This window comes from Lotus japonicus, chromosome 2, assembly GCF_012489685.1.
Source record: "Lotus japonicus ecotype B-129 chromosome 2, LjGifu_v1.2".
NCBI classification, from domain to species: domain Eukaryota; kingdom Viridiplantae; phylum Streptophyta; class Magnoliopsida; order Fabales; family Fabaceae; genus Lotus; species Lotus japonicus.
Genome location: NC_080042.1, coordinates 63,521,971 through 63,531,273, shown reverse-complemented (window position 1 = coordinate 63,531,273; position 9,303 = coordinate 63,521,971).

Below are 9,303 nucleotides of genomic sequence, written 5' to 3'. Positions count from 1 at the left end.
TATCATTAATAAAATATTTATCGTTTACAGCAATTATTATTTTTTTGAACTCTACAGCAATTAATTTTATTTTCTCTTAACTTCTTAGAAAAACTGATACCATAGAGATTTTTTTTGATGAAATACCATAGAGATTTAAAATTGAATAAAATTATAGCTCAATACATTAACATGATATGTATCCTGCACCTTGAATTGCTTGTTATTTTCCATGCTCTCACCATTGCGTGGTCTCGTGGTTGGCGTCGCGTTAATTGCCAGTCTGATTCTTTGGAAGCTGTGAAGCTGGTTCACTCGTCGCCGGTGGCTACTGGCTAGCCACCTGTATGCGTCGTTGATTTGAGATATCAAGGATCTGTTGAGTCGTGACTGGATGGTCGTTCTCCATCATGTGTTACGGGAAGGAAATGCTTGTGCTGATTTCATAGCAAAGCATGGAGCTCATCAAAATGAAGCGTTGCTGAATATGGACGCTCCCCTTGATGGCATGAGTTTTTTGCTGCTTGTTGACGCGTCAGGCGTCGCGCGTTTGAGGCCTTAGTTTCTTTGTCCTCCTTTTTTTCTTTATGAGCTGTACAAAAAAAAAGTTACACATAGAAGTGATACAGCAGAAACTATCTACATCAGTATAAAATCTTATCTTGTAACAAACTAAAACGAACTTAAAAGATATCGATAAGATACAACATTTTACCAAAAAATAATGGAATAAAAAAATAAACAACCACTTGAGTTCTTTTTTTTTTCTGAACAGCAAAATGAATGAATTAAAAAAGGATAGCATTAAAGGATGCTACCAATCCTGGAGTACAGAGAGCAACAGAACGGAAAAAAGAAAGGAAGTAGAAAACAAAGACCTACAGGAGCCAGCAAAGACAATCATTAGACTTGGGAAAACAGAATAAACCAGCATAGGAGTAATAGAATGCCCTCCCTGAATAAAAACAAGATTGCACTCCTATTACCAGCTAACTGGAACAAGGCTGATTGCACTTCAAATCTTCCAGTTGTGGACTTGTGGTTTAATCCCAAACACCCACTTGGGTTACACTCCCAATCATAGGAAGAGTATATAAACCCCTTCTTCCTGCATTGTAACCATTTCCAAGACCTGAATTTGACTAGGTCTACTATCTGCTCTAAATTGGCTTTCTTTCCATTAAACAATATTCCGTTTCTATGGCTCCAGATAGTCCAAATTACTGCCAACCAAACTGTCCACCAACCTGAGTCCACTCCTTTAAAAGCAAGGTGTCCATGGTGATCAAAATGTGCCCGTGCATCCTCCGGAAGTACAGAAGATACTCCCATCCAATTGTAGATATGCATCCATACCTGCCAAGAAAAGCTGCAAGAGAAGAGAAGGTGGTTCATGCTCTCTACTTGTGTCTGACAGAAAGTGCATGAGCTAAGAGGGTCAGAATGGATTACTCCTCTCTTCTTTAGATTCTGTTTCGTTTGGATCCTGTCCAAGGCTACTCTCCACGAGAAGGCAAGGACTTTAGAAGGAGCAGCTAACCATAGTAGTTTGAAGAAACCATGATCCTCAATCAGATTTGGGCCCAACAGAACCTCGTAACAGGACTTAACCGAGAACTTACCATCATCCGATGCCTCCCACATCCAATTATCTTTCTGCCCCTCTTTTAGAATATTCACCGCATCTAGTTCCTTCATTAATTCGTCCAATAGAGAGGTCTCCCAGACAAATAAAGATCTCCTCCAAGATAGAGACCACTTCCACTGCCCTTCTACCCAGCTACCAACCTGATTAATAAAGCAAGATTGTTGTAGAGAGATGTTAAAGAGTCTCTTAAAATTCTGTTTGAGCGTAGAGTCGTTCTTAAGCCATTTATCCTCCCAAAAACTTTGTGGCATCGCCCTTTCCCACCTCTTTTCTCACACAGCTCTTAAACCAATTTACCTCTCCCCCACAAGCCATCATTAAATCTTTCCACTAAATTGAACCAGCATGGGCCACGTTCTCCCCTTGGAACATATCAAAAGGCCCATATTTTCCATGCAGAACTCTACTCCACAAGCCTCTATCGCCTCTAAGAAGCCTCCACCTCCATTTGGCTAGCAAAGAGTGGTTGAACAGCTCTAAATTCTTGATACCTAGGCCCCCTTCCAACCTAGGACGACAAACTTTCGACCACCTTGTAGAAAAGGTTTCAAAGGATAATTCTGTGGTTGTATTATTCACTCAAGAGAGCAACATATATACACATGAAACCCTATATTCCTTTCTTCTATTTAAGGAATGATATAATTCCTCTCTTAAATTAAGGAAGTAATATCTGTACACCTAATTTACAGCTAGCATAGAATTTGACCCACTAATTTAGCTAGCAGAATATTTGATTTATCTTAACACCCCTACTCAAGTTGGTGCATGGATATCACACATTCTCAACTTGAATAAAGGCTCATTGAACACCTTGCTTGCCACTCCTTTAGTGAGAACATCAGCTAACTGTAATTCAGATCTTACATAGGGAAATGAAATTATTCCAGCTTCAAGCTTTTCTTTGATGAAATGTCTATCAATCTCCACATGTTTTGTTCTATCATGTTGGACAGGATTATGAGCAATTGCTATTGCTGATGTATTGTCACAATACAGATTCATAGCTTCCTTTGGTTTAAAACCCAAATCTGATAGAACATTTCGTACCCACAAAAGTTCACATACCCCAAGTGCCATGCCTCTAAACTCTGCTTCAGCACTAGATCTGGCTACTACCGGCTGTTTTTTACTCCTTCAAGTTACAAGATTCCCCCTACAAAGGTGAAATATCCAGAGGTAGACTTTCTATCATTTTTTGAACCTGCCCAATCAGCATCAGTGTACCCCTCTACCTTCAAGTTCCCATGATTCGAGAACAAAATTCCTTTTCCAGGTGTAGACTTCAAATATCTCAAAATCCTCTCAACAACATATCCATATGAGGCTTGCGTGGATCATGCATAAATTGACTAACGACATTCACTGCATAAGTAATATCTGGACGTGTATGGGACAAGTAAATTAGCTTTCCAACCAGCCTCTCGTACCTTCCTCTGTTTGTGGTAGCAGAATCTGAGCATTGAAAGAGCATGTGATTTTGTTCAATTGGTGTATCAACTGGTTTACACCCAAGCAGCCCAGTTTCAGATAATAAGTCAAGAGTATATTTTCTTTGGCATAGAAAAATACCATGCTTTGATCTAGCCACTTCAATACCCAAAAAATATTTGAGGTTTCCAAGTTGCTTCATCTCAAATTCAGATGCAAGGTATTGTTGCAAACTAGAAATTTCATTCTGATTATTTCCTGTAACTATCATATCATCCACATAGATAATCAAAGCTGTAATTTTACCTTCTCCTTTCTTCAAAAATAGGGTGTGGTCAGAGTTACTTTCTCTATAGCCAAAAGTCTTCATAGACTTAGTGAACCTTCCTAACCATTATCTTGGGGATTGTTTTAATCCATATAAAGCCTTCTTTAATTTGCAAACCTTCATTCCATTAGAATCTATCATGCCTGTAGGGAAATCCATATAAATTTCTTCTAAAATTTCTCCATGCAGGAAAGCGTTTTTCACATCAAATTGTAGAAAAGGCCAATCTTGATTTGCTGCTAGTGATAAAAGTATTCTCACAGTGTTGAGTTTGGCTATCAGCCCAAATGTCTCTTGATAATCTACACCATAATATTGAGTGTAACCTTTCGCCACCAGTCGTGCTTTATACCTCTCAATAGTTCCATCAGCTTTGTGTTTAATTGTGAAAACCCATTTGCACCCCACTGTTTTCTTCCCTCTTGGTAAAGGCACAATATCCCAAGTGTTGTTTTTTTTCAAAGCTGCCATCACCTCAGCCATTGCTTCTGTCCATCTAGGATCTCCCAAAGCTTTCTGTACATTACTAGGAATAGACATTGAGGATAATTGAGATACAAATGACGCATATGACTTAGATAACTTGTGAGATGACACATATTTACTAATGAGATATTTGGCTTTGGCTTGGAGGTCTGGTACATATTGGATTGGAGGCTGACCACGGTTAGAACGGGGTGGAAGATTATATTGGACAACAATAGACTCAGTGTTAGGCATGTTGATGGTCTCATGCAAACCAGGATCAATTTCATGATCAATTTCATGCAAGCAAGAATCAATTTCAGAATTGAAAACAGGATCAACTTCATCTGTAATTGTATTATCAGAGATAGGATCAAGAGATACCTCTGAAGAATCACGTTGAACCTGTGGAGAAGATTGAGCTGATTGGTTGTGATCAGGAAGCGATGTATTATCTAAAGGTGAAGTTCCCATATCTTGGATTGGCTTACTTCCTGCAGAGTGATTTTCACAAGATAATTCGTCTTCACAATATAATGGTGTATCAATATTAAACATTTTAACATCCTGATGTTGCACTTCATTCACATTCCCCCCTTGAAGTGCAGAATCAACATAAAAATATTTACCTTCATGAAATGTCACATCCATAGAAATATAAAATTTCTTAGATGTTGGATGGTAAGCACAATCACCTTTTTGAGTTGATCCATACCCAACAAAAACACATTTGATAGCTCTTTCTTCAAGCTTTGTCCGTTGATGTGGGTGTAAGTGAACATATATAACACATCCAAAAATATGAGGTAGTAGATGAACTATGGAAGGAAGAACACTATGATCAGACAACACATCTAGAGGTCTTCTAAAGTTAAGCACACTAGAAGGGGTTCGGTTAATCAAATAGACCGCGATGTTCACAACCTCTCCCCATAAATGAGATGGAACATTACCCTCTATTAAAAGTGATCTAGTCACCTTTAATATATGTCTATTTTTCCTCTCAGCCACTCCATTTTGTTGGGGTGAGTAAGGACATGTAGTTTGATGCAAAATGCCTTTAAAATTCATAAACTCTATTAATTCAGTCCTAAAATATTCCCCTCCATTATCTGATCTAATGACCTTTATGCATGTCATAAATTGTGTAACTATCATTTGATGAAAGGAATGAAACACACCACACACATCACTTTTATGTTTAAGCAAATATACCCAAGTTACCCTAGTACAATCATCAACAAAACTGACAAACCATTTTTTCCATTATGCGTAGATTGCGGGGCAGGACCTCAAACATCTGTGTGAATTAATGAAAAAGGAAAAATAGTTTTATTATTGCTCAATGGAAAAACATCACGATGGCTTTTCGCCATTACACAAGTTTCACAAAGAAAATCTGAAATATTGCATTTTTTAAATAACGATTGAAACAATTTTTTCTGATAACCAAAAGAGGGATGTCCCAATCGTCTATGCCATAGCCATATTTCCTTTTTATTATTTTTATCTTGTATGTTCTCACTTGCAAGATAAGCCAATCCTCCTTGATTAGTTTGTTGAGAAACATTTTTAAGATAATACAACCCTTCACTTTCTCTACCACTGCCAATCTTCTCCTTGGTCTGTATATTCTAAAAAAGGCAATGAGTTGGGTAAAACGAAGCAACACAAGAATGTGATTTGGTTAATTTACTAATAGAGAGAAGATTGCAATCCAATTTAGGAACAAATAAAACATCAGGTACTGATAAGGAGGGTGAGAGGGATACTGTACCAACACCTTCAATAGAAGATGAGACTCCATTGGCATTGATAAGGACAGTTTTAGAGCTTTTAGGGGAAAAAGTGGTAAATTTATGAGGATCACAAGTCATATGGTCACTAGCACCTGTATCAATTATCCATTCTCTACCTTTAGTAACAACAGAAAGACACCTGACTTGGTTACAAATCCAGTAGCAATAGCAACATGGCTTTTAACATTTTCTGCCTTCCCTTTTGGATGCCAATCTGGATAGCCATGGAGTTGAAAGCATGTCTCCTTGACATGATTATCCTCATTACAGTGGGTACACTTGCGAAATTCTTTCTTAGAAAACTTCTTGACAGCACAGGCGGATCCCTTAGTAGACTCACTACCTAGCATAGCATCTTGGCGATTTTCCTCGGCACAAACAGTTGCATAGACTGATTGAACATTTGGAAGGGGAGTGATAGAAAGGATACGACCACGAACTCCATCCAAATGTGAATCCAGACCAGCTAGAAACACATAAACTCGTTGAGAATTAACCATGTTGTTATACTTCTCAACATCTTTAGGGCATGTCATGGTACAATCTGTAATAGCATCATACTCCTGCCACAACCTCTGCAATTTACGAAAGTATGTAATGACAGATCCTCCATTTTGCTGAGTAGAGATTACCTCACGATACAGTTGATATGCTCTGGACGCATCTTGGTTGACTGAGTACGTCTCCTTCGCAGTCTCCCAAATTTCCTTTGTCGTAGCTAGGCGAATGAAGAGGGATCTGATTTCTTTGGTCATAGAGTCCAGAAGCCAAGACTTGACCAAACAATTTTCATCTTCCCATGCTTCATATTCATCAGATTCCTTGTTTTTTGGTGCAGCCTTAGATCCAGTGACGTAGCCCCAATGTTTTCGGCCTCTGATCTTATTTTGCGCATTCAACGACCACTCGACATAGTTTGTGCCGTCAAGTCGTTCTGGGGTGAGCGCTTCATTATGGGCAGCAGCGGAATTTTTATCATAAGAAGCCATCAGAAATTACCCAAAGAAACCAACAAACCACCGATTCCTATATTGTGGAGATGGTTTTGGCTCTTGATACCATGTAGAAAAAGTTTCAAAGTATAATTCTGTGATTGTATTATTCACTCAACAGAGCAACATACATACACATGAAACCCTATATTCCTTTTGTAACGCCCCGATTTCCGGGTGTCACTTTAGTAACTCAAAAATAAACTTTAAGCGGAAAACATGTATTATTATTTTTTTTCGTTTGATTCTTTTTCTCTTTTTAATTAGAGTGATAGAAAAATAAAGACATAACCCAGCAAACTAAAACTAACCGGTGTACATCATATAAACAGGTACAGCCTCAGATGCACTCCAACGTCACGCGCTCTCACAGTGACTCCAAAGTAGTGTGCCCGTAGGCAAATATATACAGATCCAGAAATGTGAGTGAGAAAGTTATAATTACAGTCCACCAGGAGAAAGTCGGCCTCAAAATGGCCTAAGCAAAGACCCCTACAGTTCGACTAACTCTCTGTGATCCCTCAGCAAGAGGACCACACAAAAAGCTATGCGTCGGGAACCTACCCTGTCCCAAAAACAAAACGAATCAGAGCTCTACACAAAATATGACGCCTGCCTAAACCTACCCTCCCAGTACCGCTCAAAGCTCCTCCTCCTCCTCCTCGTCGCTCCCGACGTAGTAGTCGGCATCAGTGTCAGAATCAGAGTCCATCGTGATCATCTCAGTATCCAAGTCCACGACCTCTCTCCTGACTGACCTGCGTACAACCCTAGTCGAGTCCATCTCAACATCTACCTCCTCAGAAAGGGCATCCTCCTCCACCACACGAACCAAGGGTTCCACGCGGTAGCCGCGCGGTGGAGTAAACGGGAAACGACGAGAGGCAGATGGAACAACAGGCTCCCTCTTCGGCTCCACGAGCCTCGAGGACGACGCAACGTCGGTAGGATCGACAGCAGTAGCAGGAGGTGGCGCGACAGGTGCCTCATGAACAACCTCGATCTCGGATGGGTCCTCCTCGTCTGATGAAGATGAAGGTGGTGCAGGTGGTCCTCGGCCAGTGCCCGGTCCACAGCGAACTGAAGGCGGCAAGTTGAAGCTCAGCTCCATGCGTCGTAGAACTCCCTTCGTCAGACATCCACGCTCGTCAGTACGGTCCTCCATGACCCTTCCCCGATACGTCGCACGATGATCCACAGGATCGATCACCCAAGCAGTGGGGGCATGTCGGTCAACCAGCTCAAACCTGATCCCCCCCCCCCCCCCCCCCCGAGGGAGAGACCATCGAAAACCAATCTGCCATCGACATCTGGCAGCAGGCCGACTGCCCAAACACAAACATGAAACCAAAGCCAAGGCGCTAGGGTCAACTCACGGAATAGAGTAATTATACAGACAACATGTGATTGGGGGTATAGATATATATGTTTATGTATATATATATAAATATATTCCTAGCATGTTATCGGCTCTAACAATAATTCGATATTTCAAACAGCATACAATTCCAGTCAGGGTGAATGTATGCGTGAAATGCAATTCAATATGATCCGGATAGTTGTTTGGGATGGGCACCATCGAGTCTTCCCTACACTGGCCTAGTGTCGACAACTCCGTTCGGGTGTCGCTTACAAACCCATGCATAGTTAGATCAGTCCCAACCACCCTAGGTTGTACCACTCCGCCCGCTATGCCGAAGATACACTCTAGGTGTTCTTCGATGAAGGCCCAGTCTTTCGACCGTCCCAACCTTCGTGAAGCCCGACCGAAGCCGTCCCAACTTCACCGAGGCCCAATCTTTTGACTGTCTCAACCTCGAATGTATGCATGATGCAATATGGTTAGCCATACATCGAATCGTCCTCACAACGCAAGTGTTTAGCTTAAACTTCAATTTCAAAACTCAAAGGTTTAATGTCGACCCTACGACATGAACTCCAACAACAAGAGTATCAAAGTACTCGGTGACCTCCTCTCGTCACCGTGGCTCACCCCCATGGTGTCCACCAATTCCCATTAACTTCAAGACTTGTCGACATTTCCCCGTCTTTCACAATCATTTTCCCTTTTTGATTCCCTATGGTTTATTCGTTAATGAAAACGTTTCAAATTGAATTAGTCAGGTTATGAGTTTAATTCTTGAAGACTAAGTTTTCTAAAGCCTCTAGTTTCCAAGATTCTATTCACTCTAAGTTTGCCAAAATCCCACCAAATGTATTCCCGGGGAAAGTCTAAGTATACAAACGATAGGTAGGTCTCAAACCTCGTGTTTGGACTTGCTTAGGGTTGTTCATCCAACCCGAAAGATCAAAAGGAAATCAGTTCAGTGATTTTTCGCTCCGAAGTCGCGTCAAGGCGCAGAATTTAATACAACATCAACATCACATGTTATGAAAACAACATAGCAATAATTCATCATCATATCCAATATCAAAGTAATATGCAAGTCGAACTTATCGACGCCTATCATGAAATCTTAGCTAATAGGTAAGTTTCCCTAACCTCGAGTTGCTCCAGCCTCGCGGTATAAGTTTTCCTGACAATATAGCTCCGTAGTACCCAAAGTTCCTTCAACTGAACCTTGGAGAAAACAAAGCGAAAATCAAATCAAACACAATCAATTCGAACATAACGAAGTTAACTAACGATAGACAAAGCGT